This window comes from Stomoxys calcitrans, chromosome 4 (assembly GCF_963082655.1).
Source record: "Stomoxys calcitrans chromosome 4, idStoCalc2.1, whole genome shotgun sequence".
Taxonomy (NCBI): Eukaryota; Metazoa; Arthropoda; class Insecta; order Diptera; family Muscidae; genus Stomoxys; species Stomoxys calcitrans.
In genome coordinates, this window is record NC_081555.1 from 170,922,073 (window position 1) to 170,949,028 (window position 26,956).

The window sequence follows — 26,956 nt, forward strand, 5'->3', positions numbered from 1 at the left end:
GGTGTTTTCCCAGCTCGTTGGAGAGTTGCAAACGTTCAGCCCCTCCCCAAGAAAGGTGGGGCGATATGCTCCGCACTCTTCAAGGTTATGGAGAGTATGGTTAACCATCATCTTGTCAGATATTTAGAGTCCAATGGCCTTCGTAGTGACAGACAGTTTGAGTTACGCAGAAATCGCTCTACGGGAGACCTAATGGCATTTTTGTCGGAACGATGGAGTCGCTCTATGCACCAGTTTGGTGAGAGTAAAGTCGTGGCTCTGTCTATCTCCAAGGTATTTGATAGAGTCTGGCACGATGCACTTTTATCAAAGCTTGTCGCTTTTGGTGTCGGTAACAACTTTATTCGATTTATATCGAGCTTTCTCAGAGATCGCACTATACGAGTTGTTGTAGATGGGTTCTCATCAGATGAGTATACATTGACCGCAGGTGTCAGAGCCTTGTGCCACACCTGCGGTCAATGTATACTCATCTGATGAGAACCCATCTACAACAACTCGTATAGTGCGATCTCTGAGAAAGCTCGATATAAATCGAACAAAGTTGTTACCGACACCAAAAGCGACAAGCTTTGATAAAAGTGCATCGTGCCCGTCCCTATCAAATACCTTGGAGATATCCAGAGTAACGACCTTATTCTCACCAAACTGTGGTGATCGCGGCGGATCGTGTAGCGTGATTTTAACACTCAGACGGACGGACATGGCTAGATCGTCTTAGATTTTTGCGCTGATCAAGAATATATATACTTTATAGGGTCGGAAATGGAAATTTCCCCCATCCATACCCCTATCCTTCAATTTAAAAAAAATTTTATATATAATTTTTAAAATTAAAATGTGAAAATCCGAAATTAATAGTAAAAAAATTAAAACAAAGATCTTAAATTTTTAAATAAATTTTATATAATTTTATTTTTTTATTACTTAAAAATATTTCATTTTGTTAAGTTATACTCTCATGTCCATGTCCATCATCATCTCCATTAAATTTTTAATGAATTGCTCTTGTGTCTCATCTTGTCTTAAGTACTTTCAACATTGACATACTCTCCTGACTAAGTATGCGCGATGATGAACTGCCTATTGCTTTTCGCGAAGGCTCCTCAAAATGTTCCCTCTAGTTATAATATAATTTTTCATTTTTTCCATACCAACATTAACACGAAAACCCAACCACTTCATGAAAACGCCTTGCAAACTCTCTGCAAAGATAATGGAATCTCCCAAACAAAAAAAAAAAAAAACAAAAAAGTAAAAAAAGCCCCAAAAGATAATAATTGACAGGAAGGCAAAAGCATCCTTGGGGTGAACATCCTTAAGAGCTTCCAAGATTTACAAATAAGTAGCAACACTTTGAATTTAAATCCTCTAAGACAACGAAAAATTTTGTTCTCCAGAAATGCTATGCGGTGTGACGGATGCTGCCATGGCTGTGAGTCAAGTGATATTTCGCCATAGCCCATGATACAAAAAAGAAAAAGAAACCAAAAGGACGAAGGAAGGACTAAAACAGCATTGACTACATAAGATACGAACATAAATTAATTTGAAAGCAAGCTTAGGGATAAATCATGAACTGGTTAAAATTACATCTTTCATCATCTTTCACAATGGCATCTCGTACTTCAATGTTTTTTGCTCTTCAACCTATTTTCCTTGGCACGATGGTGGTTCATGGCGATGCTGCGAAGGTTAGTCACGACCAGGGTGGCCAAAAAAGAAAAAAAATCAATTTTCACTAAAATTTCAAAACAAATTAGAAAAAACAAACAAGTAAAAGCGTGCTAAGTTCAGCCGGGCCGATTCTTATATACCCTCCACCATGGATCGCATTTGTCAAGTTCTTTGCCCGATATTCCTTTACAGGCAAACAAAAGATAATGGATAAGAATTGGTATGCTATTGGAGCTACACCATGATATGAAGAGAGATAATCCTATTGATAAGTATATCGGTCGACTCTGAATCACATTCTGATTCGATTTAGATATGAGCGTCCGTCCATCTGTCTGTCTGTCCATATGAATTAGTGAACAAACCACTGGTCGCAATTTTCCTCCAATCGTCTTCAAATTTGGCAGGTAAATTTTTTGTGGCGTAGACACGAATCCTATTGAAATTGAAGAAAATCGGTTCAGATTTGGATTTAGCTCCCATATATATATGTTCATCCGATTCGGACTAATACTGCAATTTGATGGGCATTTGTTAACCGATTCTATCGAAATTTGGCAGGGGGGATTTTTTAGTGAATTTCATAGAAATCGGTTCACATTTAAATATAGCTCTCAAATTTGCTTTTTTTATCGCATATATATTTCATTTCAGGCACATATAGGCGTGGTTGGTAAATTTTTACCCTTTGGGGTGAGTTTTGGGGAAGGGGTGGTGCCCCGAGCATATGGCCCCACAGTTGAATATCAGATTCGTATTATACTCCCAAATACCTTAATGTGAGCCGCTTATTGCGATGGTCAGTAAAAAAAAATGATGTTTTCTGGGTTATTTTGGGACCCCCAGAAAATTGAAGCTCAATACCTATCATTTGAGCCCCACATTGATATAAGATTCGTGGTTTACTCACAAATACCTTTCATTTGAGCCCCATATTTCCATAGTCGGCAAACATGTCTGGTTAGGGGGATGGGGCGGCCACTCAGTGACTTGGCTTTGAGAATATATATCTAAAATACCTCTTATTTAAGCCCCATATTGCAAATACTTCTTATTTGGATGGTGTTGTGGAAGTGGGGTGGCCCCATAGACACTTTTGCCCGAATATTGATAGCAGATTCATGCTATACTCGCAAAGACCTTTCATTTGAGCCGCATTTTCCTATGTTCGTAAATTTGTAATCTTTTGGGGATGTTTTGGGGAAGGGCCTTGCAAACACTTGGTCCCACATTTGGATATCGGATTCGTAATCAACACTCAAAAACCTTTTACTTGAGCCCCACATTGGCATGGTCAGTAAATAAATAGTTTTTGGGGGATGTTTTGAATTAGGGGTGGAGCCCCAGAATCTTGGTTCCACATTTGGATATGAGATTCGTATTCTACACGTAAAGACCTTCCATATGAGTCCCATATTGCCATGGAAGATAAAAATTTCCGATTTAGGAGTGGGGTAGGGGTGGGGTGGTCCCCCAAACACCCGGTCCAACAATTGGATATCAGATACGTGTTTTAATTTTAAATAACTTTCACTTGAGTCCCATATTGTCAGGTACACCATCCGAAATTTGGATACCAAATTTTTATACCCTTCACCATAGGATGGGGGTATACCAATTTCATCATTCTGTTTGTTACTCCTCGAAATATTCGTCTCAGGCCCCATAAAGTATATATATTCTTGATCGTCATGACATTTTAAGTCGATCTAGCAATGTCCGTCTGTCCGTCTGTACGTCCGTCTGTCCTTCCGTCCGTCTGTCCGTCTGTCCGTCCGTCCATCTGTCCGTCCGTCCATCTGTCCGTCCGTCTGTCCGTCTGTCTGTCCGTCCGTCTGTCCATCCGTCCGTCCATCTGTCTGTCTGTCCGTCCGTCTGTCCATCCGTCTGTCCGTCCATCTGTCCGTCCGTCTGTCCGTCCGTCTGCCCGTCCGTCCGCTTGTCTGTCTGTCGAAAGCACACAAACTTTTGAAGGAGTAAAGCTAGCCCCTTGCAATTATTCAAGAATACTTCTTGTTAGTGTAGGTCGGTTGGGATTGTAAATGGGTCATATCGGTCCATGTTTTGATATACCTGCCATATAAACCGATCTTAGTTCCTGACTTCATCAGCCTCTAGAGGGCGCAATTATTATCTATGCTATCCAAAACCTGTGCCAAGTATGGTTCAAATTGATTGATAACCTGATAAAGCTGCCATATAAACCGATCTTGGGACTTGACTTCTTGAGCCTCTAGAGGGCGCAATTCTTATCCGATTGGAATAAAATTTTGCACGACGTATTTTGTTATGACTTCCAACAACTGTGCTTAGTTAGATTTTAATAGGTCAATAACCTGATATAGCCGTCATGTAAACCTATCTTGGGTCTTGACTTCTACAGCCTCTAGAGGGCGCAATTCTTACCTGATTGGAATGAAATTTCGCGCGGTGTGTTTCGCTATGATATCCAACAACTGCGTCAAGTATGGTTCAAATTGGTTGATAACCTGATATAGCTGCCATATAAACCGATCTTGGGTCTTGACTTCCTGAGCCTCTAGAGGGCGCAATTCTTATCCGATTGGAATGAAATTTCGCGCGGCTTGTTTTGTTATGAATTCCAACTACTGTGCTTAGTAAGGTTCAAATCGGTCAATAACCTGATATAGCTGCGAAATAAACCGATCTTGGGTCTTGATTTATTGAGCCTCTAGAGGGCGCAATTCTTATCCGATTGGAATGAAATTTTACACGACGTATTTTGCTATACTGTGCCAAGTATGGTTCAAGTCGGTCTATAAGCTGATATAGCTGTCATATAAACCGATCTGGGGACTTGACTTCTTTAGCCTCTAGAGGGCGCAATTCTTATCCGATTGGAATTAAATTTCGCGCGGCATGTTTTGTTATGACTTCCAACTACTGTGCTTAGTAAGGTTCAAATCGGTCAATAACCTGATATAGCTGCGAAATAAACCGATCTTGGGTCTTGACTTCTTGAGCCTCTAGAGGGCGCAATTCTTATCCGATTGGAATGAAATTTTACACGACGTATTTTGCTATACTGTGCCAAGTATGATTCATGTCGGTCTATAAGCTGATATAGCTGTCATATAAACCGATCTGGGGACTTGACTTCTTTAGCCTCTAGAGGGCGCAATTCTTATCCGATTGGAATTAAATTTCGCGCGGCATGTTTTGTTATGACTTCCAACTACTGTGCTTAGTAAGGTTCAAATCGGTCAATAACCTGATATAGCTGCGAAATAAACCGATCTTGGGTCTTGACTTCTTGAGCCTCTAGAGGGCGCAATTGTTATCCGATTGGAATGAAATTTTACACGACGTATTTTGCTATACTGTGCCAAGTATGATTCATGTCGGTCTATAAGCTGATATAGCTGTCATATAAACCGATCTGGGGACTTGACTTCTTTAGCCTCTAGAGGGCGCAATTCTTATCCGATTGGAATGAAATTTCGAGCGGCTTGTTTTATTATGACTTACAACTACTGTGCTAAGTATGGTTCAAATTGATCAATAACCTGATATTGCTGTCATTTAAACCGATCTTGGGTCTTGACTTTTTGGGCCTCTAGAGGGCGCAATTCTTATCCGATTGGAATGAAATTTTGAACGATATGTTTCGCTATGACTTCCAATAACTGTGCCAAGTATGGTTCAAATCGGTCCATAACCTGATGTAGCTGCCATATAAACCGATCTTTATTATTTATTTATTTTTTTTTTTTTTTTTTGAAGAAATGGCAACCCTGCTCAACATCTGCTTAGGATGCTACTGATACTGCTGATACTGCTGATGCTGATTTCACTCGTTTTTGTGATTTCCATGTTTTCATTTTGTTTTTTTTTTTTCCTTTTTGCTTAGTACTTCGTCAGGATTTTACTGACAATTAATTTCATTAAGCACTACGGAAAACATGAAATATTGTTAAACATGCCACAACCAATGAAGATGACTCTCTAACTTCTTGTCAGCCATGAAGATGATGAGAGGGGGAGGAAAAATATAAGAAATTCCCAGCTACTCATCATCAGATTTTCTTCAAGCTTGTCAGCACCAAAGTAAAACCATTTTAAGACAATTTTAGAAGCTAACTCTCACTTAAAAGTTCTATAATATGCTTGAAAAACAAGCCCCTCCAACATCATTTCATTACGAATTTCATACAATTCCAACCTCCATGGCCCTTTTTATACGGTTGTGGGGGAAACTGTGACAACGTTTCTCGTAAAAGAAAAACAACAGCGCAAAATTAAATAAATCTATTTTATCTCTTCATATGCCACAATTTATTTGATTGTATTTCAGTGGCAGACATTGAAAAGCGGAAAATGGCACCGCCAAGGCATGGCAAGCATAGAAGACAACCCCCATATGAGACATAATTTGATTTATCAAGCCACCAAGACAAGCCTCTTCAAGGAAGACAAAACAAAAATACGCTCACAGGGTGTTTACACATGAGTGTGATTGTAATGGGGGATGTGAAGGAGGTTGGGGGAAGTTTTGTTTTTAGAAAAAGCTTCACTCGAAACTAAATTAATGTCGTTTTAAAAAACATCTCATCATCACACTAGTTGAGATGTTTTGAAAATTGCATTTTGTCACACTCCAATATAAATGTCAAGATTTATTTTTTCTTGAATTGTATATAGAATTTTGTTTTTTCCATAATTTTTTTTTGGAAAAAGATAATTTTTATTTTTTGACATCATGCTTCGAATGACTCGTTTTTGTGGCAAACGCGTCGTTTTGCCCTTATAAATTGTAAAGGAAAATCGAGTCGGTTTCAAATCACTCTTACACCAAAAATACTACCCAAATATAAAAGTGTACCTATCGGCACAATATGGATAGGTATGATAGGTATTTAAGAGTAGAGTACGAATTTCATATTAAAAATTGCGCCCAAGTAACTGGGGGCCGCCCCAACCCCAAAATCACCTAAAATAGGTTTATTGGACGATAATGACAATATGTGACTCAAATGAAAGGTATTCGAGAGTGGATTCCGGATATGGGCCGGAGGGAGGAACAGGCTTTATAATTTACTGATAACGAAAGGGGGCGGACACCACCACCCAAAATCAAAAGTGGACCAATAATGACAATATGGATAGCAAATGAAAGGTATCCAAGAGTAGAATGCGAATATGGTGGTAAAAATTGGATCCAATTACCCAGTAAATCCCCCTAACCCCAAAACTCCCCCAAACAGACATATTGGAAGCTCATTTCAATATGGGGCTCAAATGAAAGATATTCGGGAGTAGATTACGAATCTGGCACACAAAATCAGATTGAATTGAAGTATAGGGGGTCAAAGCATCCTCCCGGAAAGCACCCCAAATGAGCATATTGACCATTAATGACCATATGGGACTCGGTTTGTTTGTTATGTAGACTGAAAAACTGCTGTACCGATTACCTTGAAATGTTCACAGATTGTGTAGATTGGTCTGGAAGGAAACAAAGGCTATATAATTTGTTGATATCGGGAGGGGGGGCAGAGCCTCCCCCACACACCAACAACACCCAATTGGCCGATAGCAGAATATGGGTAGCAAATGAAAGGTATCAGAGACTAGTACCCAGCTGGCCGCTTTTACCCCAAAACTCATCTAAACAAAAATATTAGACGTTCATGTTAATATGGGACTCAAATAAAAAGTATTTGGCAGCAGATTACAAATATGGCTTATAAAATTAAATCCAATTAATGGAGGTTGTCCCAGTAGAGCAGAGAACGAAATGGATACTCATTTTTGGGACAAAGAGCCTGGGATCCACGCCACCCTCAAACAGAACTTATTTACTGATAATGCCAATATGGGACTCATATAAAATATAAACCGATCGTTGGTCTTGACTTCTTGAGCCTATAGAGGGCGCAATTCTTATCCGATTGGAATGAAATTTTGCACGACGTGTTTTGTTACGATATCTAACAACTGTGCCAAGTATGGTTCAAATCGGTCAATAACCTGATATAGCTGCCATATAAACCGATCTGGGATCTTCACTTCTTGAGCCTCTAGAGGGTGCAATTCTTATCCGATTGGAATGAAATTTTGCACGTCGTGTTTCGCAATGACTTCCAATTCTTTTCCGATTGGAAAGAAATTTTGCACGACGTATTTCGCTATGACTTCCAATAACTATGCCAAGTATGGTTCAACTCGGTCCATAACCTAATATGGCTGCCATATAAACCGATCTGGGGACTTGACTTCTTGAGCTTCTAGAGAGGGCAATTTCTATCCAATTTGGCTGAAATTTTGCACGACGCGTTTCGCTATGACTTCCAATAACTATGCCAAGTATGGTTCAACTCGGTCCATAACCTGATATAGCTGCCATATAAACCGATCTGGGTACTTGATTTCTTGAGCTTCTAGAGGGCGCAATTCCTTTCCACGCTACAGTCTTTAAAAATAGAGATATTGATCTGAAACTTTGCACAGCTTCTTTTTTTGTCCATATGCAGGTTAAGTTCGAAGATGAGCTCTATCGGACCATATCTTTATATAGCCCCCATATAGACCGATCCGCCGATTTAGAGTCTTGGGGCCATAAAAGCCACATTTATTATCCGATTTTGATGAAATTTGGGACAGTTAGCTCTGTTAGAACCTTCAACATCCTTCGTCAATTTGGCCGAGATCGATCCAGATTTGGATATTGGTGCCATATAGACCGATGCTCCGATTTAGGGTCTTAGGCTCATAAAAGCCACATTTACTATCCGATTTTGCTGAAATTTGGGACAGAGAGTTGCGCTAGTCCCTTCGACATCTTCCTTGACTTTGGACCGGATCAGATTTCGATATAGCTGCCATACAGACCGATCCTACGATTTAGGGTCTTAGGCCCATAAAAGCAACATTTATTATACGATTTTGCTGAAATTTGGGACAGATAGTTGTGTTAGGCCCTTTCACATCCTTCGTCAATTTGGCCCTGATCGGTTCAGATTTGGATATAGCTGCCATATAGACCGATATCTCGGTTTTAGGTCCATAAAAAGCGCATTTATTGTCCGATGTCGCTGAAATTTGAGACTGTGAGTTTAGTTAGGCTCTTCGACGTCCTTCTTCAATTTTGCTCAGATCGGTTCATATTTGGATATAGCTGCCATATACACCGATCCGCCGATTTAGGGTCTAAGGCGCATAAAAGTCACATTTATTATCCGATTTTGATGAAATTTAGGACATTGAGTTCTGTTAGACCCTTCGACATCCTTCGTTAATTTAGCCGAGATCGGTCCAGATTTCGATATAGCTGTCATATAGACCGATCTCTCGATTTAAGGTTTTGGGCCCATAAAAGGCGCATTTATTATCCGATTTTGCTGAAATTTGGGACATTGAGTTGTGTAATCCCCTTCGACATCTTCCGTTAATTTGACTCTGATCGGTTCAGATTTGGATATAGCTGCCATACAGACCGATCTCTCGGTTTAAGGCTTTGGGGCCATAACAGGTACATTTATTGTCCGATATCGCCGAAATTTGGGACAGTGAGTTAAGTTAAGCCGCTTGACATACTTTTTCAATATGGCACAGATCGGTCCAGATTTGTATATTGCTGCCATATAAACCGATTTCTCGATTTAAGGTTTTGGGCCAATAAAAGGCGCATTTATTGTCGGATGTCGCCGAAATTTGGGACAGTGAGTTGTGTTGGGCTCTTCGACGTCCTTCTGCAATTTGGCCCGGATCGATCCAGATTTGAATAATGGTGCCATATAGACCGATATCTCGATTTAAGGTTTTGGGCCCATAAACGACTCATTTATTGTCCGATTTCGCCGAAATTTGGGACAGTGTTTTGTGTTAGGCTCTTCGATATTATTCTGCAACTTGGCACAAATCGGTCCAGATTTAGATATAGCTGCCATGTAGACCTATATCTCAAGTCTTGGCCCCATAAAAGGCGCATTTGTGATCCGATTTCGCAGAAATTTGAGACAATGAATTATGATAGGCTTTTCGACATCCGTGTCGTATATGGTTCAGATCGGTTTATTTTTAGTTATAGCTACTGTACTTATTAATATTTGGTCCAAATCGGAACATATATCGATATAACTGCTATGGGACATGAGGTATGCAATTTTTACCGAATTTTGATGAAAGGTGGTCATCCAAAGTTCGGCCCGGCCGAACTTAACGCCTTTTTACTTGTTTTGCCTAAGAAGAGATGCCGGGAAAATAGCTCGAAAAATGCGATCCATGGTGGATAAGATTTGTTCCGGCCGAACTTAGCACGCTTTTACTTGTTTTTATATCAAATTTTGCGAAATTCGTTCATTTAACAGACCTTTTGAGAGCCGGCGAAGGTGCCGTCTTAGGCTCTCATTGTTTGGCTATAGTGGTTACATCTGTTTTGCAATGATGTTTTCGGTTTAGTGGGTTCTCCGCCAATTTCGGTCTTACCAACTCCGAAGAAGACTTATAAGTTCACCTAAAACAACATGTTTTAGTTCTTAGTCATTGGTCTGCCCCATGTAGAGTTCCTTAGGCTTTATTTTTCCCTCTTAGACATAAAAATTAATTATTTCTTTCGAGAGAAGTGTGTCATACATCCCGCATTTCTTTCATAAACTTTCATTAGCGTAATGTAAAAATAGCTTTTCCTTTGATTGCCCACAACTCAAAGGGCCCATAAGTGATTTTTGGTCCAAGCAAAGAACGATTTTTTTTTTGGGTGATGTCACCTAATTTCAGCTATGTGTGGCAAAAATTTGAATATGTAAAACTAGAATTTCGTTTAATATTCATGTTTACAACAAAAAAAAAGAAACAAAAACAAAGACTTAAACATTGTAAGCTTTGACAATTACCAAGAGAAGACAAAGGCCAACACAAATCTTGCAAGCGTACAGTTGTGATTTTAGTTTTTATGGCGTTTTTCTTCAATGAGTTTTTTGGCCGCTTGTTTCAGACCAATTGCCAGTAGAGAGTGTGCCATCGGTATCATCATCTCAGTTTGTTTCATTTGCTGCGTCCTTGCTGCCGCCATGCTAGTGCTGTCGCCTTGCCACACATATAGCAAATTGGAAATGAATTTGTGGAGTGGAGAATTTGCAATTGCTATTGTGGCTAAGGCTGTGAGAAGAGATGCAAACAATACCCTGGAAACGGAAATAATACCCAAAAAATGTTCATCGCATCCCCATTACCAGCATCTAGCAAGCCAACTTTCTGATGATGTCTTCTCGTGGTGCTGCTCTTTTGTCGCCATTTATATGTTTCTGTTTTTGTTTTTTTTTTTTTTGTTTTTAGGGAGGAATTTAAAACAAAAGAATAATCTCCTCCCACCAATAAAAGCCAAAGAACCAGAACAGAAACATTTCAATTTCGCAAAAAGCAATTTTGGCAAAGAAACCGGATCGCGTTTCTTACATATCGTGGTGGCTGATGGTGCTTCAATGCAATGTTTTCTAGTTTTTGCCACGTTTTTTGTTTGCCTGGTTGGTTGGTGGGGGGGGGGGGGGGGTTTGGTAAATGAGCAAAAATTCTTAAAATGAAAATTAAGCGAACATTACAAATGTGAGAATGTGCATTGGTTGACGGAAGAGTGTGCTTCCTTGCATATATCCCTCCAAAGTTTGGCACTGTGGCACCAAATAGGAAATTGATATTTTTCAACACACAAAACCCATGTTTGCGGCACAGTGAAATATTCCGTTACGATCCTTAAGGCCAAAAACTGTAAATTGAAATTTTACTTTTGAACATTACATAAAGGAGCAAGCGATTATACTTCTCTCATATCAATGAGTGCTTGAGTCTGATTGAAGTTTCAAGCTATTTTTTTTTTTGCCGAAATCAAACGACATCACAAATGTACCCATTATTAACAAGCAAATAACCATTGCCGGAAATGTTTGCGACATTCATCCACATACGTGGGCATGATAGCCTTAACTTACTATGGTGTCGGATCAACTGGAAATCCATAGCCAAACTCATGTGGCACCTCACCAAATACTCTTAAGTGATATAGCAATTCTTTAACAAATTCTTATACTGCACCTTCTCTGTAAAGAGTTCGGACATGACAGATGCATGGAACCGTCTATCCGTCTGTTATAATCACGCTACAGTCTTTAAAAAGTTCGGCCAGGTAGTTTTACTACCCGTTCCCTTAAAAAGGGGTAGATTTACTCCCTTTCCCTAGAGTAAAAGTAGTTTTATTACCTTTTCCTTGTGTAAGGGTAATTTTATTACCCTTTCACTTGGGTAAGGGTAGTTTTATTACCCTTTCATTTGGATTAGGGTAGTTTTATTGCCCTTTGACTTGGGTAAGGGTAGTTTTATTACCCTTTTATTTGGGAAAGGGTAGTTTTATTACCCTTTGACGTGGGTAAGTGTAGTTTTATTACCCTTTCATTTGGGAAAGGGTAGTTTTATTACCCTTTTATTAGCCTTTCACTTGTGTAAGGGTAGTTTTGTTACCCGTTCTCTTAAAAAGGGGTAGTTTTATTACCTTTTCCTTGGGTAAGGGTAGTTTTATTACCCTTTCATTTGGGTAAGGGTAGTTTTATTACCCTTCCATTTGGGTAAGGGTAGTTTTATTACCCTTTTATTTGGGTAAGGGTAGTTTTATTACCCTTTTATTAGCCTTTCACTTGGGTAAGGGTAGTTTTGTTAACCTTTGACTTGGGTAAGGGTAGTTTTATTACCATTTCACTTGGGTAAGGGTAGTTTTGTTACCCTTTCATTTGGGTAAGGGTAGTTTTATTACACTTTCACTTGGGTAAGGGTAGTTTTATTACCCTTTCATTTGGGTACGGGTAGTTTTATTACCCGTTCCCTTGGGTAAGGGTTGTTTTCTTTTCGCTTCATTGGGTAAGAGTAGATTAGTTTTATTACCCTTTCATTTGGGTAGGGGTAGATTTATTACACTTTCATTTGGGTAGGGGTAGATTTATTACACTTTCACTTGGGTAAGGGAAGTTTTATTACCCTTTCATTTGGGTAAGGGTAGTTTTATTACCCTTTCATTTGGGTACGGGTAGTTTTATTACCCGTTCCCTTGGGTCAGGGTAGTTTTCTTTTCGCTTCATTGGGTAAGAGTAGATTTATTACCCTTTCCCTTGGGAAGGGGTAGTTTTATTACCCTTTCCCTTGGCAAGGGGTAGTTTTATTACCCTTTCCCTTGCGTAAGGGTTGGTTTATTACTATTTCCCTTAGATAAGGGTAGTTTTATTACCCTTTCGCTTAGGAAGGGGTAGTTCTATTACCCTTTCACTTGGTAGGGGTAGTTTTATTACCCTTCCCTTGGAAAGTGATTGTTTTATTACATTTTCGCTTGGGAAGGGGTTAGTTTTAACACCCTTTCGCTTGGAAAGGGGTATTTTTATGACCATTTCGCTTGTAAAGGTACAGTTTTATTACCCTTTCGCATGGGACGGGGTAGTTTTATTACCCTTTCGCTTGGAAAAGCGTAGTTTTGTTTGAAACTGAAAAAAATGGTTCAGATTTAGATATGCTCCCATATATTGGGTTGCCCAAAAAATAATTGCGGATTTTTCATATAGTCGGCGTTGACAAATTTTTTCACAGCTTGTGACTCTGTAATTGCATTCTTTCTTCTGTCAGTTATCAGCTTTTTTATTTGATTAAAGTTTATTCTAATTTTTATTAAACATGCATTTACTTTCTTTTAAAAAATCCGCAATTACTTTTTGGGCAACCCAATATATGTTCGTCCGACTTGCAGTAATAAAGCAATAAAATGGTCATCTATTAACCAACATTTTGCAGACAGCATTTTCTCTTGACTCTCGACAATACTGGTGAATTTCATAGAAATCGGTTGGGATTTAGGTATAGCTCTCATATATACATATCGCCCGATTTTTACTTATAGAGCCACTGCAAGCGCATTTACTGACCAATCTTCCCAAAACTTTGTAAAACGCTTTCCTCGACGACATCCACAACATCTATAAAGTTTACTCGAAATCGGTTCAAATTTAGATTAGCTCCCATAACAGGAAAAAAAGCATTAATTTCGGCCGAACCGAACTTCGGGTATATATGTAAACCACCTTTTGTCATAATCCGGTGAGAAAGACATAATTTATGCCCCCATAGCCGCCTTATCGAAATATGGTCCGATTTGGACCAAATTCGACATGGATATTGAGTGGTCTAAAAAATACAAGTCATTGTTCATTTTTATACCCTCCACCATAAGATGGGGGGTATACTAATTTCGTCATTCTGATTGTAACTACTCGAAATATTCGTCTGAGACCCCATAAAGTATATATATTCTTGATCGTCGTGAAATTTTATGTCGATCTAGCCATGTCCGTCCGTCTGTCCGTCCGTCCGTCCGTCCGTCTGTCTGTCGAAGGCACGCTAACTTCCGAAGGAGTAAAGCTAGCCGCTAGAAATTTTGCACAATTACTTCTTATTAGTGTAGGTCGGTTGGTATTGTAAATGGGCCATATCGGTCTATATTTTGATATAGCTGCCATATAAACCGATCTTGGGTCTTGACTTCTTGAGCCTCTAGAGGGCGCAAGTCTTATCCGATTGAGATGAAATTTCGCACGACGTGTTTTGTTACGATATCCAATAACTGTGCCAAGTATGGTTCAAATCGGTTCATAACCTGGTATAGCTGTCATATAAACCGATCTTGGGTCTTGACTTCTTGAGCCTCTAGAGGGCGCAATTCCTATCCGATTTGAATGAATTTTGGCACGTAGTATTTTGTTATGATATCCAACAACTGTGCCAAATATGGTTCAAATCGGTTCATAACCTGTCATATAAACAGATCTGGGGACTTGACTTCTTGAGCTTCTAGAGGGCGCAATTCCTATCCGATTTGGCTGAAATTTCGCAAGATGTTTTTTATTGTTACTTTCAACAACTATGTCAAATAAAGTACAAGTCGGTTCATAACCTGATATAGCTGCACTATAAACCGATCTGGGATCTTGACTTCTTGAGCCTCTACAGGTCGCAATTATTATCCGATTTGCCTGAAATTTTGTACGACGGATTCCTTCATGACCATCTACATACGTGTTTATTATGATCTGAATCGGTCCATAGCCTAATACAGCTCCCATATAAATCGATCTCTCTATTTTACGTTTTGAGCTCACAAAGAGCGCAATTCTTAATCGAATTGGCTGACATTTTAGACAGGTCTCCAACATATAATTTAATTGTGGTCCAAACAGGACCATATCTTGATATCGCTCTAATAGCAGAGCAAACCTTTTCTTATATCCTGTTTTGCCTAAGAAGAGATGCCGGGAAGAGAACTCGACAAATGCGATCCATGGTGGAGGGTATATAAGATTCGGCCCGGCCGAACTTAGCACGCTTTTACTTGTTGTAGAATAAAATATTGGTCTTTTTGGTAGCCATATCAAAATACAGAACGATCTGAGCCGTATACGACATGGATGTTGAAAAGCCTAACATAAGTCACTGTGTCAAATTTCAGCGAATTCGGATTATAAATGTGCCTTATATGGGGTCAAGGCTTTAAATCGATCTAAATGGCAGCTATATCCTAATCTGAACCGATCTGGTGCAAATTAAAGAGGGCCGTCGAAGGTACTAACACAATTTACTGTCCCAAATTTCGCCGAAATTGGATTATAAATGCGCCTTTTATGGTCACAAAACCTTATATCGAGAGATCGGTCTATAAGGCAGCTATATCCAAATCTGAACCGATCTAAGCCAAATTTGAAGAAGAATATTGAAGAGCCTAATACAACTCACTGTTCCAAATTTCAGCGACATCAGACAATAAAAGCGCCTTTTATTGGCCCAAGACCTTAAATCGAGTAATCGGTCTATATGGCAGTTATATCCAATTCTGAACCGATCTGTGCCATATTGCAGAAAGATGTCGAGGGGCATAACTTAACTTACTGTCCCAAATTTCGGTGACATCGGACAATAAATGAGTCCTTTATGGGCCCAAAACCTTAAATCGAGGGATCGGTCTATATGGCAGCTATATCCAAATCTGGACCGATCTAACACCACTCACTGTCCCAAATTTCAGCATATTCGAATAGGTCTATATGGGATAGGTCTATATCGGATAGGCCTAAATCGGCGGATAGGTCTATATGGAGAAATTTTAAATATATCCATTTCACATTTACTGAAGGCTCATTCACTAGGCTCAAGAAGTACAATCGGGAAATACGTTTATTTTGGAGCTATATCTAGTTTTGGACCGATTCGGACATCTGTTGAGTGTCAAGAAGTATAATCGGGAGATCAGTTTATATAGGAGCTATATCAGTTTTTGAAGTGATTCAGACAATACTTGGCACATCTGTTGGGTGTCATAGGAATCGTGGAATAAGTGTCGCAGAAAACCTCATAATACAAAATTTTAGCCAAATCGGATAAAAATTGCGCTATTTAGAAGCTCAAGTAGTACACTCGGGAGATCGGTTTATATGCGAGCTGTATCCAACCGAGCTACACTAAAAGGAAATGGTAATAGCGCCTAGCTTTACTTCTTCGAGAATTAGCATGCTTTCCACACACAGACAGACAGACGGACAGAATCAAACTGATCAGACGGAAGGGCGGGACCAGATCGACTTAAAATGTCATGACCATCAACAAAATATATACTCTACTGCTCCTTCTCTTACTTTATATGGAAGAAAATTTTCCTTGGACAATTAAAGAGGTTTTAATGAAATACCATGCTACGAAAGTTGTACATCGCTTGACAAACTGTTTAACAATATAAGTGCCCCATATGATCTTTATTGGTCTACGAATTTAAGTTTGGATGTAAGGTGTATTCAATTCATAAAATACTTTACTTCAGCCTGATATTCTCATGATGTCCCCCAGACACTTGGCCCAGAAAAAATATCAGCATCGTGCTCTTCTCTCAAATACCATTTATATATAATACCCCATATTGTCATTGGTTTTGAGGAAAGTTTACAGGATGAGGCGTCCCCCAAACACATGGCCCCAAAATTGGTTATCAAATTCGTTTTCTTATCTCAAATACCTTTTATTTAAGCCACATATTGGCATGGTCGAAAAATGTTTACCCTTTGGGGGTGTTTTGGGGAAGGGGTGATGCTTAAAATCCATGGTCCTACATTTGGATATCAAATTCGTATTCTACTCCCAAATACCTTTATTTGAGTCCCATATTGCTATGGTTAGTAAAAAATTGCTTTTTGTGGGGTATTTTGGGAAAAAGGGGTCTGCCCTTTGGTCCCGAAAGTGGGTATCAATTCTTGCTCTACCCCCCTTATACCTTTCATTTAAGCTCCACATTGAGATGGTCGGTAAATATTCCCGATTTAGGGGTTTTTTTGGGAGTGGGGTGGTCCCCCAAACACTAAGCCCGGAAAATATATCAGCAACGTGCTCTATTTTCATGTGTCTATATATCATTTTTTTGAACCCCATCTTACCATTGGCCTCAAAATACGATATCAACTTAGTTTTCTAATCTCACATACCATTCATTTAAATCACTTATTGCAAAAGCCAACAAATATGTCCAGTTTGGGGTATGGGCCCTAAAAACTATGAATGTCGAGCCCCACTGTCTTGAAAACCCAAATTGTTTTGGTGAGCAAACTCCTCCTATTTGGGGGTTGTTATGGTGGTGGGACGTCCTCTAGACATTTGGTCCCGAATGTTGATATCAGATTCATGGTCTACTCCCTAATTTCCTTCATTTGAGTCCCATTTTCCATAGTCAGCAAACATGACCGGTTTGGGGGGTGTTTTTTGGGGATGGGGCTGCCGCTCAGTGACTTGGCTTTAAAAACATATATCGGATTCCTGTTCTACTCTAAGAAACCTCTTATTTGAGCCTCATATTGCAATGGTCAGCAAATACTTCCTATTTGGGTGCGGTGGCCCCAAAGACACTCTTCCCGTATGTTGATATCAGATTCGTTCTACATTTGCAAAGACCTTTTATTTGAGCCCCATATTGCTATGGTTGTGAATTTGTCAAATTTTGGAGTGTTTTAGGGGTTGGGGTGGTCCCCCAAACACTTGGTCCGACAATTGGATATCAAATTCGTTTTGTAATCTTAAATAACTTTCATTTGAGTCCCTTATTGCCATGGTCAGTAAATAAGTCCTGTTTGGGGAAGGGGGGGACCCCCAGAAACTTGGTGCCACATTTGCATATCAGATTCGTATTTTACTCGCAAATACCTTTCATTTGAGTCCTATATTGTCATGGTCGGTAAATATGTCCGATTTAGGGGTGTTTTGGGAGTTGGGGTGGTCCCCTAAACACTTGGTCCGACAATTCATATCATCATTGGTCCGACATATCAGATTGGTTTCTAATCTTAAATACCTTTAATTTGAACCCCATATTGTCGTGATTGGTGTATATATATATTTGGTAGATTTAGGGGTGGGGCGTACACCCCCCCCCCCCCCCCCCCAGGTACCCCATCCGAAATTTGGATACCGAATTTTTGGTTAAAGGCTACTATAAGAGAGCACACAAAATTTCGCTTAAATCGTACCACCCATCTCCGAGATCTGGCATTTCTGAAAATTAGGGTAAGGGGGATGGTCCGCTCCCCCTTCAGTTATCAAAAAATTTAATACCCTATTTTCACTATATATAAGATAAGTGCACATAGCTGCCCTATGGACCCTTTCTCCTATTTTTATACCCGCCATCATAGGATATGGGGTATACTGATCGAGTCATTCCGTTTGTAACACCTCGAAATAATCATCTAAGACCCCATAAAGTGTACATATTCTGGACCGCCTCGACATTCCAAATCGATCTAGCCATGTCCGTCCGTCTGTAACGATAGAGGTCGAACGCTTTAAGCTACCTTCTTACAATTTTGCACACATACTTAAAATCGATATAGGTCGTGGGGGATTGCAAATGAGCCATATCGGTTTTGATTTAGATATAGCTCTTATATAAACCGATTTCCCGATTTGACTTCTTAAGCCCCTGGAAGCCGCAATTTTTTTGTTGCACATAGTGTTATGTTATGACTCTCAACAACTCTGCAAAGTACAGTCCGAATCGATTAAGAACATGATAATGCTCCCATATTAACCGGTCCCGCCGTTTGACTTCTTGAGCCTTTACAAGCCACGATTTTTATTCGATTTGGCTGAAATTTTGCATATAGTGTTTTGTTATGACTTTCAATAACTGTTTACGTGCGGTCCAAATCGATCCCATATTTTAGCAGAATCCCGGTGGTGGTTTTCCAAGATTGGGCCCGGCCGAACTTAGCAATCTTTTACTTGTTTGGCATTGAATGGTGAATTATGTTAGACCCTACGACACCCTTGCCGAATTTGGTCCAGATCGGGCCATGTTTTCATATAGCTGCTATTAAAATTTAAACAAATTTGGTATTCTTCGTTGGATATTCATGAAATCTGGAAAAAATTTGTATCTGAGGTGGTGGGTATCCAAAGTTCGACCCGGGCGAACTTAATGCCCTTTTACTAATTTATATAGCTTTTGAACAAAAAAAGGAACCGCAGTAATTGCTTCAGTTACTTGAGAGTGATTACTCACACTTCGTTTCGTTTTTCCACAGGTCCGCAATTATCATCATCACTTTGTTTTTTTTTTTCTTTTTCTCATTACATTTCGAACAATATCATAATTTAGTTTGCAAAATGTTACAAAGGCAGAAAGAAGAAACGCAAAAGAAAACAGAATAACAACTACAAACAAAGAAAACAATTACTTCTTTGTTTGTAAAGTTTGTCTCAATTGACCACGACAACTTCCTTGGGTCTACCCATCCACAGCAGAACATTTCTTTGCTTTCAATTGCCCTTCTCCATGGAGTAGAACAAAATCTGTGAGGGATAAGTGCTAGAATGAGAAGAAAACTTCAAAACTTGCTGCAAATGTCATGTCGCGAACTGCCGCTGCACTTACCAAGTTAATTAATTTAATTTTCTGCTCCATTTTCCCTAGGCTCCGTTTTCATGGCATGGCTGTATTGGGCTGCTCGTCGTAAGGCGCTCTTGGCCAAAAAAAAGAGAAGTTGCAATTAGTGATGTTGACATTTTAATGATGACCAACATACGTTGGGAGACACAAGAGTTGTGACTCACATATACAACAGAAAGAAATTTCAGTTAAATAAGATATGGAAATTTTTGTTCTGATCTGATTTACAGCCACATTTTGCTCTGAGTTAAAACCTTAATGCCGTGAAGGTAAATCAACATTTACTTTCAAGGGGATGGAGAAAATATTCTTAAATTTTAATATGATGCCAAGTACAATCTCCTTGAGCTTTTGTGTTGCTTCATGTCAAGATAGCAGCCATATTTGTGGAGAAACGTTGGCAGATATTTCTGTTGAAAAAATAATGCATTACACCATGCAACAACATTGGAATATTTTTACGTTTTTACTTAGGTGGACAAAATGCAAAATCTCATCTGTTGCTTTGGTCTTAGGCATTTTTAAACACACCGCCGAAGGATAGGGGGATGGGGGATGTTATTGTATTGTCAATTCGCTTAAAACATATCGAAATATCCTTTTTCCACCTAATAAAAAATATGCAGCCTTGATCGTAGTGAAATTCAAAAACAAAATCCAGTTATGTCCGACTGTCTGTCTCGTTGCTCGTTTTTATCTAGTGGTATATAATGATATTTTGGTGCAAATAGGGTACTAAATTTTTAGATATCTGAAGGGGGAGCGGACCCTCCCCCTTATCCTAATTTTCAGTATCGGCAGATCTCGGAGATGGGTGGTGCGATTTAAGCGAAATTTTGAGTGCTCTCTCATAGTAACCTGCAAACAAAAATATGGTATCCATATATCGGATGGGGTACCCAGGGGGGGAGGGGCGCCCCACCCCAAAACCTACCAAATATATCCACATTTCGGATGGGATAGCTAGGGGGGGCGCCCTACCCCAAAATCTACCAAATATATATATACACCAATCACGACAATATGGGACTCAAATGAAAGGTATTTAAGGTTAAAAAACGTATCTGATATCCAATTGTTGGACTAAGTGTTTGGGGGACCGCCCAACCCCCAAAACGGGCATATTTACCGATCACGGCAATATGGGACTAATATGAAAGGTATTTGCGAGCAGAATACGATTTTGATATCCGAATTCGGGACAAAGTTTCTAGGGTTTAACCCCATCCCCAAAACATCCCCCTAACAGAACTTATTTACAGACCATGTCAATACGGGGCTTAAAATGTATTTGAGTATAGAATACGAATCTGATATCCAGATGTGGGACCACGTGTTTGAGGGGCCGCCCACTCCCGAGAACATCCCCCAAAGAGGACGAATTTACGAGCAATATGGGGTTCAAATGAAAGGTCTTTGGAAGTAAAACACAAATCTGAAATCAATATTCGGGAAAAGTGATTACGGGGCCACCCCAACCCCATAACATCACCCAAATAGGAAGTATTTGCTGACCATTGCAATATGAGGCTCAAATAAGAGGTATTTTAGAGTAGAACACGAATGTGATATATATTTTCAAAGCCAAGTGAGTGGCCGCCCCATCCCCCAAAACACCCACCAAACTGGTCATGTTTGCCGGCTATGGAAAAATGGGACTCAAATGAAGGGACTTAGGACGTAGTCAGATTCATATCAGTCATCAATATTCGAGACCAACTGTCTAGGGGACGTCTCACCAGTATAGCAACCCCTAAATAGGACGTATTTGCTCGCCAAGACAATTTGGATCTTCAAGACAGTGGAGCTCGATATTCGTAGTTTTTAGGGCCCATACCGGACATATTTGCTGGCTTTTCAATAAGGAGTTTAAGTGAATGATATTTGAGATTAGAAAACGAATTTGATATCCAATTTTGAGACCAATGGCAATATGGGGTTCAAATATATGAGAATAGAGCATGTTGCTGATATATTTTCAGGGTTTAGTGAATGAGGGACTAACCCACTCCGATTTGCACTAAAATGGCCGTAGTAGCTACACTTTTCAACCGATCTGCACAAAATTTGCCACTGACTGTTTTGTTACCGATCTTAACATATGTGCAAGATTTCATCAAAATCGGTTCATATTAAGATATAGCTCCCACATATATGTATCGCCCGAATTGCAGTAAAATGACCGTAGTAGCAACAATTTTCAAACGATCTGCCCAAATTATGGGATGGACTGCTCTGCTATCGACTTTAACAAAATTCCATCAAAATCGGTTCAGATTTAGATATAGCTTCCACATATATGTATCGCCCGATTTGCCCTTAAATGACCGTAATAACTACAATTTTCAACCAATCTGCACAAAATTTGGCACGAATTGTTTTGTTATCTATCTTAATATATGTGCAAGATTTCATCACAATCGGTTCAGATTTAGATATAGCTTCCACATATATGTATCGCCCGATTTGCCCTTAAATGACCGTAGTAACTACAATTTTCAACCAATCTGCACAAAATTTGGCACGAATTGTTTTGTTATCGATCTCAATATATGTGCAAGATATCACCAAAATAGGTTCAAATTTGGATATAGCTCCCATATATATGTATCGCCCGATTTGCACTAAAATGACCGTTATAGCAACAATTTTCAACCGATCTGCACAAAATTTGGCATGAATTGTTCTGTCACCGATCTTAACATGTGTGCAAGATTTCATCAAAATCGGTTCAGACTAAGATATAGCTCCCATATATATGTATCGTCTGATTTGCACTTAAATGGCCGTAGTATCAACAATTTTCAACCGATCTGCACAAAATTTGGCATGAATTGTTTTATTACCGATCTTAACATATGTGCAAGATTTCACTAAAATCGGTTTAGATTAAGATATAGCTCCTATACATATGTATAGCCCGATTTGCACTTCAATGGACGTAGGAGCAACAATTTTCAACCGATCTGCACAAAATTTGGCACGAATTGTTTTGTTACCGATCTTAACATATGTGCAAGATTTCATCAAAATCGGTTCAGATTAAGATATGGCTCCCATATATATATATATATATATATATCGCCCGATTTGCTCTTATATGACCGTTAGGTTAGGTTGAAAAGTGGCCCCATGCCACTATGGACATATACCTAAGCCAGTAATCGGCTTGTTGTGCGCTCTAAAAACTATAAAGTAACCTCTAAAAACAAAATTTTTAGTTAGGAATTCCGTACTACTTACAAAATCCTTAACTGTTTTCTATACCACTCCCTTAGGTTGGTTCATCATGTCTAATATTTTGTCTCCACCTAAGTACCGGTATCTGTTGGACGTGAAAGCCGGGCAATGACAAAGGAAATGCTCCAACGTCTCATCGTCTTCCCCGCATGCCCTACACATGCTATCACTTGCCGCTCCGATTTTACATAAGTGAGCTCGTAGGCCTATGTGTCCCGTTATGATACCAATGGCTATACTGACCTCCTTCTTGCTACTTTTCAGTAATAGCCTCGTCTTCTCACGATCTAAATTCCCCATAGGATTTTCGCCTTCCTACCGACCGTTTCGTTGTTCCACAATGTTGCATGCTTATTCGTCGCCCACTCTCTTTACTCGGTCTGCGTCGACCCGAAAGGCTTCGGGTTAACCAAGTTTATTGACGGCAGTCCTTTGGCCTTCACCGCCAAATCGTCTGCCCTTTCATTTCCCCTTACTCCGTTATGGCCCGGCACCCAAACGATGCGGATTTTGCCATCCTCATAGAAGGCGTTAATCTCTTTCTTACACTGCAAATCTGTTCGTGACCTTACCGTCCTGGTTGTTATAGCCCTTATGGCAATTTTACTGTCGGTAAAGATGTTAGCACCACCCCACTTGACGCATTCCGTGATCGCCCGAATCTCCGCCTGCAGGACCGTATTATGGTCAGGCTGTCTAAAACAGATCTCAGTCCCTGGATTCTCAATGTAAACCCCCAGGCACACTCTGTCCTCTAGCTTTGATCCATCCGTGTAATATGATCTTCCACGAATTGTTTTGGCAATACTAGGGTTCCGTCAATCCACGACTGTGTCGATGGCAGCAGTGCCTCTCGCACTCGACTTTAAGGTTCATCTCAGGTATCCGGTAGCAAATCTCTTCCCTTCCTTCCAGGTTTCCTATCGTTGCCTCGATTATACCGCAATGGTATGAGCTGCTACCATCCTCAATCCATTCTCCCATCGCCTAAAGTCTCATAGCCGCAGTGGCTGCCTCACACTTAAGTTGTATGTCCAGTGCCCTAGTGGGCGTGGTCCTTATCGCTCCGCCTATGCCAAGACAACATGTTATCTTAACCTGTTGTATGGTCCTTATGTTGCACTTTTTCTCCATAGCAGTCCACAAAACTACTGAGGCGTAAGTAAGAATTGGCGTAATCACGCTCCTGTAGAGCCAGTGGACTATCCTAGGATTCAGGCGCCATTTCGAGCCTACGGCCCGTTTACATAGTGCCCAACATCTGTGAGCCTTCCCAGTACGCTCCTGAATGTGATATTTCCAATTCAGTTTCCTGACCAAGATCATACCTGAGTATTGACCTTGCCAGTACGCTCCTGAATGTGACACTTCCAATTCAGTTTCCTGTCCAAAATCATTCCTGAGTATTGACCTTCTCAGATATCGAAATCGTTTTATTGAGGAAACGCGGTGCGTTAAATTGCCCCACCTTTTGGCATTGGCATTGGCACTTTTCTCCATAGCAGTCCACCAAAATACTGAGCCGTAAGTATTGGTCGTATCACGCTCCCGTAGAGCCAGTGGACTATCCTAGGATTCAGGCCCCATTTCGAGCCTAGCCTTCTCAGTATGCTCCTGAATGTGACACTTCCCATTCAGTTTCCTGTCAAAGATCACACCTAAATATTCGACCTTGTCAGATATCGAAATCGTCTTATTGAGGAAACGTGGTGCGTTAAATTGGCCCACCTTCGTCTACCTCGTGAGCAGGCATATTTCAGTCTTCTCTGGGTTAACATTGAGACCTCTGGGTCTAGCCCAGTCATCTTATATATAAAAATCAATTTGTGTTTGTTTGTACGTTTGTTTGTTTGTTTGTATGTTTGTGTGTTCCTTATAGACTCAGAAACGGCTAAACCGATTTTTTTGAAATTTTCACAGATGGTGTATAATGACCCCGTGGTGCAAATAGGGTACTACATTTTTTGATATCTGAAGGGGGACCGGACCCTCCCCTTTACCCAAATTTTCAGAAACGCCAGATCTCGGAGATGGTTGGTGCGATTTAAGCCAAATTTTGTGTGCTCTCATATAGTACCCTAAAAATAAAAATTTGGTATCCAAATTTCGAATGGGATACCTAGGGGGGCTGCCCCACCCTAAAACCTACCAAACATATATTTAGACCAATCACGACAATATGGGACTCAAATAAAATGTATTTGCGAGTAAAATACGAATCTGATATCCAATTGTCGGACCAAGTGCTATGGGGACCACCCAAGCCCCAAAACACCCCTAAATCGGACATATTTACCGACCATGGCAATATGGGACTCAAATGAAAGGTATTTGAGAGTAGAATACGAATCTGATATTCGAATTTGGGACAAAGTTTCTGGGGGTCCACCCCTTTCCCAAAACACCCCCCAAAACAGGACTTATTTACTGACCATGGGAACACGGGGCTTAAATAAAAGGTATTTGAATGTCGAATACGAATCTAATATCCAAATTAAAGGTACGTGGGAGTAGACCACGTATCTGATATCAACATTAGGGGCCAACTGTCTAGCGGACGTCCCACCACCATAACAACCCCCAAATAGGACGTATTTGCTCACCAAGACAATTTCGGTCTTAAAGAGAGTGGAACTAAATATTCATAGATTTTAGGGCCAATACCCCAAACCGGAGATTAGAAAACGAATTTGATATCCAATTTTGAGGGCAATGGCAATATTAGGTTCAAATAAATGATATATAGATATATGAGAATAGAGTACGTTGCTGATATATTTTCCGGGCTTAGTGTATTGGGGGTAGAGCAAGAATTGATACCCATTTTCGCAAGAATTGATACCCAAAATACCCCACAAACAGCAATTTTTTAGTGACCATCGCAAAATGGGCCTCAAATAAAGGTATTTGGAAGTAGAATACGAATTTGGTATCCAAATGTAGGACCATGTATTTTGGGCATCACCCCTTTCCCAAAACACCACCAAAAGGAAAAAATGTTTCAACCATGCCAATAAGTGGCTCAAATGAAAGGTATTTGAGATTAGAAAACGAATTTGATAACCTATTTTGGGGCCATGTGTTTGGGGGACGCCTCATCCTGTAAACTCCTCTTAATAGCAATATGGGTATTTGAGAGAAAAGCACCATGCTGATATTTTTTCTGAGGGATCACCTCTCCCCCTAAAATACCACTAAATCAGACAGCATGACAATATCGGGCTGAAATGAAGTATTTTAAGAATGGAGTACACCTTATATCCAAACTTAAATTCGTAGACCAATAAAGATCATATGGGATTCAGATAAAGGCACTTATATTGTTCAACTGTTAGTCAAGCGATAATCTATTTTCGTTGCAAGGTATTTCACTAAAAGATCTTTAATTGTCGAAAATAAATATTCCAAGGAAACTTTTGTTCCATATAAAGTAAAAGAAGGCGCAGCGGAGCGGGCCCGGGTCAGCTAGTATGCCATATGCAAGACCCTTTCGGCTCCTTACCCCTTGGAAGTAATCTAACATCGTGTCTGCGTAGCAGACGGGTTCAAATCCCTCCTCAGTCGGCATCCGTATATGACCGTAGTAACAAAAATTTACATACGATTTGTTTAAAAATCGGTTCAGATTTAGTTATAGCTCTCATAGGCATATATATTTATATATTGCCGGAATTTATAATTGTAGGGTAGGTGTAGGGTGTTATATAGTAGGCTCCGCCCGACTTTTGCCTTTCCTTAATGGTATAATTTTTTTGTTGGATTTTTTTTCTGCACTTTATGTTGGCCAGTGTTATCTATCATTCTGACGAAAGACAAATGAAGTCCTTATAAAAGCGTAAGTAATATTTTCTGCTTCATAATGGCAAGCAATAATGTGCTTACTTTATTACCTAGCAATTTCCAAGGATAAATTCTTCTCCTTTCCTTTGCAGTAAGACTTTTCGATAATTTCAATCGAATTGTTAATGCTTATAAATATGCAATGAAAATGGTCATTGGTATTGGTATTGACATTTTGTGGGGGGGAAACACACACCGAAGGACACATTAACTCATACCATGATAAGAAATATC

At 39.8% G+C, this 26,956-nt stretch overlaps 1 protein-coding gene across 1 annotated transcript in view; it reads left to right on the forward strand.

The window, feature by feature from the left end:
* Positions 1-26,956, forward strand: part of LOC106084296 (neuronal acetylcholine receptor subunit alpha-7) — a 791,555-nt gene that overhangs the window by 487,620 nt on the left and 276,979 nt on the right. The window lies entirely within an intron of this gene.